The sequence below is a fragment of the Opisthocomus hoazin genome, chromosome 4 (assembly GCF_030867145.1).
Source record: "Opisthocomus hoazin isolate bOpiHoa1 chromosome 4, bOpiHoa1.hap1, whole genome shotgun sequence".
Classification (NCBI taxonomy): Eukaryota; Metazoa; Chordata; class Aves; order Opisthocomiformes; family Opisthocomidae; genus Opisthocomus; species Opisthocomus hoazin.
The window spans coordinates 50,615,983-50,624,518 of NC_134417.1; the positions used below are offsets into that span (position 1 = coordinate 50,615,983).

General features: G+C 40.9%; 1 protein-coding gene across 10 annotated transcripts in view; it reads right to left on the reverse strand.

Moving 5' to 3' along the window:
* Positions 1-8,536, reverse strand: part of LRRC3B (leucine rich repeat containing 3B) — a 47,456-nt gene that overhangs the window by 38,294 nt on the left and 626 nt on the right. For 4 of the 10 annotated variants that reach the window (XM_075417427.1, XM_075417419.1, XM_075417421.1 and 1 more), the window contains exon 2: positions 2,127-2,316. The exons of 2 other annotated variants lie outside the window; for them this stretch is intronic. The gene's annotated coding sequence lies outside the window, so the exon portion shown is untranslated. Of the gene's footprint in view, positions 1-2,126; positions 2,317-4,680; positions 5,264-6,197; positions 6,245-8,231; positions 8,249-8,417; positions 8,525-8,536 lie in introns of those variants that run through there. 4 more of the 10 variants (XM_075417422.1, XM_075417423.1, XM_075417425.1 and 1 more) reach the window with 4 other exon arrangements.

The window sequence follows — 8,536 nt, forward strand, 5'->3', positions numbered from 1 at the left end:
CTACCAGGAGTTTTCCACCTCTATAGCCAGCCTAACTCTTCTTACACCAACTGACCACAAGAAGCTCAGTATCTGTAATGAAAAGCAAACATGCTTTTTTTTCTAGATGCCAAGTGAAGTGCATTTCCCTGATAGCTGATCCTTAGAAACTAAATCTTTCTCTGTCAGCTGTGGTATTTAAGTCACGAAAAAGCTATCCTGTCAGTGCCCTTTACCTGCAACTGACTGGTCAAAAATGAAGAAACAACAATGTCAGAAGGGCTGAGACCAAATGCTTTAAGAGCTCCATTAGCTCCTGCATACACACATCACATCCACAGTCACAAAATGACATTTCTACTACAATTCAACAGTCTTTTTAACCCTGTGCTTAAATATTTTTAGAAGAAGGGTAATAATACTATTTAAAAAAAAAATAAATTGAGGAAACTAAGGACACACAGGAAACTGAGAGGGCTACTTGGAGTAGCCAAGTGAATGGAAGAACACACGTGGTCGCAGAATCGGCCCCTAGCTCCCCACTGCTTTGCATTAACGAAGCACCACTCTGCAAGCCTGATAGTATTTTAGTCTCCCTCTGCAGAAGCCCATGTGATTACTCAGGATTCAAAGCCGCAGTTTCTAGCATCAGAATTTAAAACTAGCAGTTTTAGCCCACATGATTAAAACTGCTTCATTAAAACAGCAACCAAGACACGATAACTCCAGTCAATAAGATTCCTTCTGGGGAGCCCACAGAAAGCCAGAGCCTACCTACTCTGCAATGCCACAGCAAGAGGAGAATAAAGCACCTGCGCAACCTGCAGTGTCCTCATTCAATTCATGTTTTTCTAATGATTTCCCAGCTAACTCAAACATCCATAAACTTTTAAAAGCAATTTACTTATCATCAAAGCATTCCTTGCCAAGTCATGCATGCCGCGGTGAAAAAAATACTAAGATGACTGCGCATGGAGCTGGTACTGCATGGAGAGTGTTCCTCTCAGGGAAGGCTAGGTCCTTCTTTGGAGAAGGGACAGAGTCTGTAGAAGTATGTTTGTGGTGTGGCGATACAGCCACACAGAAAGTCCGAATTCGAATGGTATTTTTATACAAACTAATCCTGAAATTAAGGTAAAATATATTTTATTGGATTTGACCTGCAGTCTAATTTCACATCAGGAAAGATCCCCAGCACGACAGCTTTTTGTGTGTAAAAAATAAATACACATTTGTGAGCCGAAATCAGTGGCAAAGGTGTAATACCAAATGTCCCTTCGGTGAGCTTGCGAGAAAGAGCCGTTCTCAGACAACAAAGACTGAATGTGAGAGGGTGCATCAATTATTGCTGCACAAACCAGATCAAAAGAACAGCACACAGCTGATACGCTCATAGTTGTTCATGCAGCATGACAATGAGCAGGGCTGAGATGATGTTAGACAATACAACAGCGTGCAATCCATTTTTAACAGATTCATGCACATACTGTTTTTTTGCTCACAACCAAGGGAAGCTGCAATGCTACTGACACTGCAGTTGACTGTTGCTGTTCAAAGTGTTAAAAAAAATCTGCTATAATTAAAGAATTGCTTGGCCTCTGTCCATTTTGTTCCACGCTGCTGCTTCACACTTGTTTAAAGAACTGAGAAAATTTGTTGAAAATGTGGCAGATAGTGGGGAAAAAACCCGTTAAGCCTGACTGGTTCAAATTAGGCAGTATTTGTACAGATGGAGCACCTGCCGTGACTGGCAAGAACAGTCACATCGCTTTGCACGAAAAGTTTTTGGATCGAAAGTTATTGAAATATCATTTGTATCCATCAGGAATATTTTCTGAGCCAAAGATTTAGGTTTCTTACATGTCTAAATCCTGCCATCTCCTACTCTAGCAAAATAAGTATTTATACATGAGAGCTACCAATAAGCATACCATGTAATTGATGGAAATGATGAGCAGAATACACGTACAACGTCTTCTGTCAAAGGGCAAAATCTGAAAGATTCTGGAGACAATGACCAATACGTTTTCTTAAGAGAAATTATTAACCCTTCAATGACAACAGTCTGCTTAAAACCAAGAATGGGATCAGAAGTCTGATCTGCAGGGGCATGATATCTCAGTTTTGCAGCCTCAGTATGTACTTACAGAGAAAGGATTGCCCGTTTACTGCATGCTGTCATCCATGTGCTGCTTTTAAGTCGAAACCGAGATGTTCTTATTCTATTTGAACTGGTGTGCTTCAGTTATTTGCCGTGTGCGAGAAGTGACAACTGAAGGTCTCAGAAATACTGTGATCTGATGTTTTGGGAGTTGTTTCGCTCTAAGTTTGAAGATCCTAGAAAACAACAATTTCCCATTTGTATACCATTTTATAGTGCAATGTAGACCATTTTCTTGGAAACAGTTTGGAAGCTCTCAGCTTTAGAAAGAGAGAAGATACCCTTGAAGCAGCAGAGTGAAGATCAATACTCTTATCTACAGAACAGGACCAGGCACACCCAGAGAACAGCAAAACCCGAAAATGAGTACTTAAATGCAGTTATCCTCTGACAAACGCCTCCCTTTTTAGTGCTTGTGCAGATTGGGACCAACATGTATTCATGAACAGTAATACTGTATTACAAACTTTGTTAAAAATAGACTGTTCAAAAGTCACCAATTCTCATCTCAATGACTTAGTGTCAATAAAGCTGAAAACAAGGGCAAAACGGACGTTTAGAAACACTGTCAGACTATTTGAAGGTTGCAATGGCAGTTGCACTCTGTTAACTTCATTTCAGGAGAAAAGAACTAAGGGTCATTCTCGCCTGTAACACTAATAACAATAAATTATGTTTAATAATACAGAGGAATCCATATAAATTTTAAAGACCATTTGCAGTATATCTAGGAAAAAAACCCCAAAAAACTCTAGCCAGACTTGCTATAAAGACTGACCCTTGGATTTACAGATTCCCCGTCTTGTGAACAGTCTCCTGCCTTTGAGTATTTTCCCTCTTCTGAAACTCTTACATTTGCACATATTGATTCAAGATTTTTGCTCTTGGCAAATACCATTTTTGCCTAGACAGAGGAAAGTACAACAGAACATCACCATTTCAAAATAAAACTTAAGACTGAAAAAAAAAGGCATTACAGAATCTGTTCTTAGAAGTGTATGAAAAGGTTTTCTAGGTTTTCGAATTTTTTTAAGGTAAGAGTGTATTGAAAACAATACACAATGCTACATGAAGAATTAAAAAAAAATAATTTAAATGGAAGTCTAAATAGATTGTGCCAATTTCATTTTCAATTTTCATTCGCAAAATACAAACAGGTAAAAAGGAAATGAAAACACCAATAGTTCAAACTTATTTTAGTGTTCATAAGCTGTAGTTTCATCACTAAAATATACAATCACCATTGCTTGCTTAACCATATATGACCTAACAAGCAACTTCACACAAAATTTCGGTTGTATTTCCTCTTCTAAGAGGAAGATGTACCTGCCTCTGCTCTTGAAGGAGTACTTGCACATATACCCAGTGCTTGTGTTTCTTTTTAATTATAATGCCTTTGCAATAGCAAACAGTATAGATTCATCTGAATGTCCAAAAGCTTCACTCTTTTGCTGCAAATTATTCACATGCACATAAAAATGAACACTTTGTAAGTAATACAAAAATACTTTGCATGAAGTACACATAGAAGCAAATTCTGACAAAGCAATACACTTCTGTAATCTAGGTGAGAGAAACAACCCTCACATGCTTTTCACCTGTCCCACTAACTCCCCTTACAAGGATATTAAATACTCGTTCAAGCACTCTAATGAAATGCTGAATACCTGTGATCTTTACATACAAAGTATCTTTAGTTAGTACAGTTGCAAAAGTATGTAACCCAGTTTTGGTACACTGCAAAAATATACTTCCTTTAAACCAACGCTATTATTTGTTGGAGGAAGAGGTAACTTTCACTGCAACTTTGACAGAAGACAAAATGATACTGCCATTAAAACTAACAGCAACCACAAAGTATACCTCTTAAGGCAGCCTGTCACTCAGGCACGCCACCTTTAAAAACACATGCCCTAGTAACTGAGGTTATGCACCCAAAGGATGAAGCAGGAACATGAAGCGACCCCCAGGAGAACACTCTGCATCAGATTTCCACAATCTGAGTAAAATACAGGCTGTTATGTAAGTGCTGCAATACTTGGATTTGAAAAGATAGTATTTTCCAATTAAAAACTCCACGGAATCCATTCCCTGCCCCTTTGACCCTTTCCTGTCTACCTTCTATTCTCTTTATGCATTGTTTACCTTTCCCAACTTTCTTTTTATTCTGTTTGTCTTGCCTTTTACTGTCATTTTATAACCAGACTATTGTTCCTTGAATAATTAAATAGTCTCCATTTGCTTTCCTGCTTCCAAGCCAGAGTAGCATCCCATTTATGTGCTATCATTCATTTCTGTCACCTTTCACTTTCTCTTGTTACCATATTTTTATAGTACTATTTGGCAAGCAGAGATCAACCTTTTTCTTCTTCTCAACGGATAAGTTAGCAGCTTTATGAAACTGTTGGTAATTTAAAATTCATTTTAAACACACTCTAGCTAGTTGAACTGACCCTGAAAAGCAGAGGTAAACCTTAATCAAGTACATCAAGATCTGTAGTGCTAATTTTCATCTCCGTTTAAGTAAAATTTCCAATTACCCAGATCAATGTGTCTCTGAAAAGGCCTTTTAGCAGCCACATTTACTCGAGAGGCATTCTCCTGTCCCTTCTGTCTGTGGAGTTGGGACAGGGAAAGCCAAGTCCAACCCCTCAGCAAAGCTTCTATTCCCACTGAAATCAACCAAAACATCTTTTCCGACGTTCTGCACCCCATGGCAAGCAGGTGGCACAGCAGGGAGCCAAGCCAGAGGGCTGTGGTGCAATTCCACCAGCCTCACCACCCTTCACGAAGTCAACTACCCAGTTCAGTCACGACCTTTCTCCTTGCGGTCTTTTAAGAAATCTTCCCCTGTTTTGATGGCATCTGGCCTTCTTCATCTGTTTCCATTTCTCTCTCTTTTCTTCATCCCTACAAAAGTTCACACTTTCCAGAGAGAAAAAGCCTATTTTAATTCAGCTACCATTGCCTTCTCCTTGCTGATGGAAAGCAGGACTCAGGAGCTGTGCCAATCCTTACAGTAAAAGGCTTTTTCCATGTCCAGCACTGAAGTCAGGGCAGAAAGTAGCTAATTTTAAAAAAAAGATCTGTTTGCTGAAGGGACTCAATCAAGCATTTAAATATCTGTGGGGAAGAGGAAAAAAAGTTACTTTCCTGTTGAGTAGCACTACGGATTGTGTTTATTCTCCAAAGTTCAAATTAAGTCTCTGTGTAAAACACGCCAGCGCGGGCTACAAATGCTCCTTAAGTCTATAGGGGTAAGCAACACAAGCCATCAACGGCAAGGACAGACACAGACGCCAATTACCCACAGAAGTCTTCATGAAGTAGGAGCATACATCTTTAACCATTGTGAAATAATGAGATCTTCCTCCACAGTGGGTTTGGCAATTGTTTATTTAAACCATGAGTGCAGATGAAGCAGCGAGTAAAACTGATACCACATCATACTGCTTTTTTTCCTGGGGTGCACCCACATGTCTGTTGCACATCCAGACTCACAAACTGCACCAGAATGATGGTAGCACAGAAACTACTTTATGAAAAGAGTTGGATTAAAACTAGAAGCAGAGATTTAAATTCATCAGAAGAGAACGACTCTAAATTTGATGCTATTTCACCGACAGCACACTGTATTTAAGAGTAGAAGGCACACCTTGTTCATGCATGTATTTACAGACTGTAATACATTCAAAAATACTTATTGAATGTGCTGAGAAATTTCTATATGCTTCTTGCTTGTAGTTTCTGTAGACATACTGACATCTGATTCGTACCAGCACTGAAGTGCTCTACCAAAACTGCACTTTCTGGAGGTTACTTTTAGCACATAATATTTAAAAAGGCTTGGCCAAACAAACCAAGGTAAATGCTACATATTCCATGAACTCAAATAATTTATTCTTGGCTCAAAATACGATCATTTTAAAATAAGGTTCTGTTTAGCATGAGTTTCAAAATGTCACAGCTCCATAAGAGTTTTCTCTAAATTGATGAACAAATTTTACTGGATGAAGCAAAATTATAGAGAGTATTTTGCTAGCCACAGAACACTAACTTAATCTGCATTCTCAAGTGAGGGCTGTTTCAAAGACCAGGCATCCAGATATCAAACAAGGACAGTAGTTATATGTAAATCCTGTAAGTCATCACAAATGCAACATTCTACTCTGAGAAAAAAGCACCTTCTTTAGTCCATCTTCTGATTAACTGAAATGGTAACAACAAATATTTCTACGCGTATTCCTGCTTGCTTAAATTATTCATTTCATTAAAAAGTTCCTGCCAGTGAGCCATGTATCCCTTGTGTTACTCTCATAAATATTCCTAGTGAAGTGACAGGAAATACCCTTAAAAGCAAGATTCAGAAGTACCTTCTTATTTAACTGACCATCTAAAGGTGATTTTGTAATAAAGGAATACATTTTCCTTGGGTTTAGACAGCCAAGTTAGCACTTCTGAGTAAGGCTGAATTTTATAAATTTCAGTGCTACTGCTTGGAGGTTATTCCTTGAGCTGACATACCATGCGTTTGCTCTGAAGTTACTCTAACGCAGCTATAGTGTGAGCAGGAAGAGTCCCCCACCTCCCAAAAGATTTGAAATATGGACCCCGCAAAGCACACGGAAGAGACAAATCACAAACATATCCTCAAATTAAGTCTTGCTATTCTGTTTATCTGTGGCAAAGCTCTCATGGACTTTATTAGCAGATGACTGGATCCAGAGCACGAACTTATACGCCTATTAAATAATTCTTTTTTGATTAATCTCTCACTTGAGGCAAAACACATTGATTCTTGATAGTTGCAGATACAGCCCTCCTTCCCACTGACTCAGGCCCTGATCTCCAAGATACTGAGCAGCCTCAACTCGCCCTAAGTCTATGGAAAAGTGCAATCACCCACGGGAACTCATCTTTGGACTGAAGTCGGCTCAAATTTTAGAGCAGACTTCAGGGAAGGCAAGATCATGGCTCACTGACCCAACCAGCAATAGGTGAATAAATGTAAGAGATCTGGACTTAACCCCAAGTTCTTCCCACCCAAGTCAAAGACCTCTCGTTAGCACTGATGGGCGCATCTCCACATCCTGCTGTATGCTGGAACTATCCGATGAGGGGCCCAATCCTGTTATCTCAAATTGTCAGAAGACTACCTACCTGTAGGAGTAATCCCACAGAAACCCACGGCAGTTTGCACAAGTAAGGGCTGCAGAATCAGCTAAGGAATCACACTGATAATTAATTCCAAGCAATTTTACTGTTTAGAAACTAAACTAGAAAACCAGCCTCTGAACACAGCAAAGGTGTTGCGAATTAGTTCATTCTACAGCTTGAATACTTTCTCTCCCTCTAAATCAAACCAGAAGCCCATTGTGTGCCTGCCCTTTTTAATTAAATTACTAAGAATAATACCAGCGGGTAAGCCATGTGAACACTGTGCTGCTTGATGTTGAAGCTTTCAAGCTACCGCTTTCAGTAGGGCGTGACGCACACCTCGCAATTTAAACGTACAAATCAGTAGACGGATTGCCACAAGAAGAAATTGTTGCCAGTTATTTTTCAGCATTCAGAAAAGGCTACCCTAGTCAGAGTTTTCGGCTCTAAAAGTATGCATTTCCCTTTCCTTGCCAAATCTGTAACATTCTCTCACTGTTATTATTTTTTTTATGATAATCACAATCATCTCAAAAGCATTAGCTTATTTTGTCATTTTCATATATACGTAAATACCTCTGGGCTCGCTTCTTTGAAAGGAGCATTAATGTTGTTTGCCTGGTTTTCATTCTGACTCTTTAAGTAGTTTATTCACGCTTCTCAAGTTATTTGGCTGGTTTTATTCTGTAATCACACCATTTCTGCTGTCTAGGGACGTTCGAAAGACCGGGTGATAAGCTGCAGCCTGAACTGCGATTTTTTAACAGAAACCCTAAAACCTTCTCATTTTCGAAGGCAGAAGCCAAGGAGGAAAGAAAAATTCCAGCTGGCACAACCGAGGCGTTGTCCAAATTTCGGGACAGGAGAAATTCTGGACATGCAGACTGCCGGGAAGGCAGTCTCCCCATACACGGAGGACCCAACACCCGCTCACCGCAAGCCACCGCCACGTTCCCGTGCGGGCTCCGAGGTCGCAGCCGTGCCCCGCTCGGGGCTCCGGGCCGCCGCGGAGCCCCCTCAGCTCGCCTCGGGGGGGCCGCACCTGCCCCCCGGGGAGCCCCGGCGCCCCCCGCTCCGCTCCCTTTGCCGGGCAGCGGGGGGCCCGGTCGGTGAGGCTCACCTGGGCGCAGCAGGCACGGCCGCTGCCATTTGTTGCCGCCGGGCGCTGGGAGGGTGCTGCCCTCTCCCCGCCATCGCGGCCACCGCCGCCCGCTCCGTAGCAACGGGTCCCGGTACGCC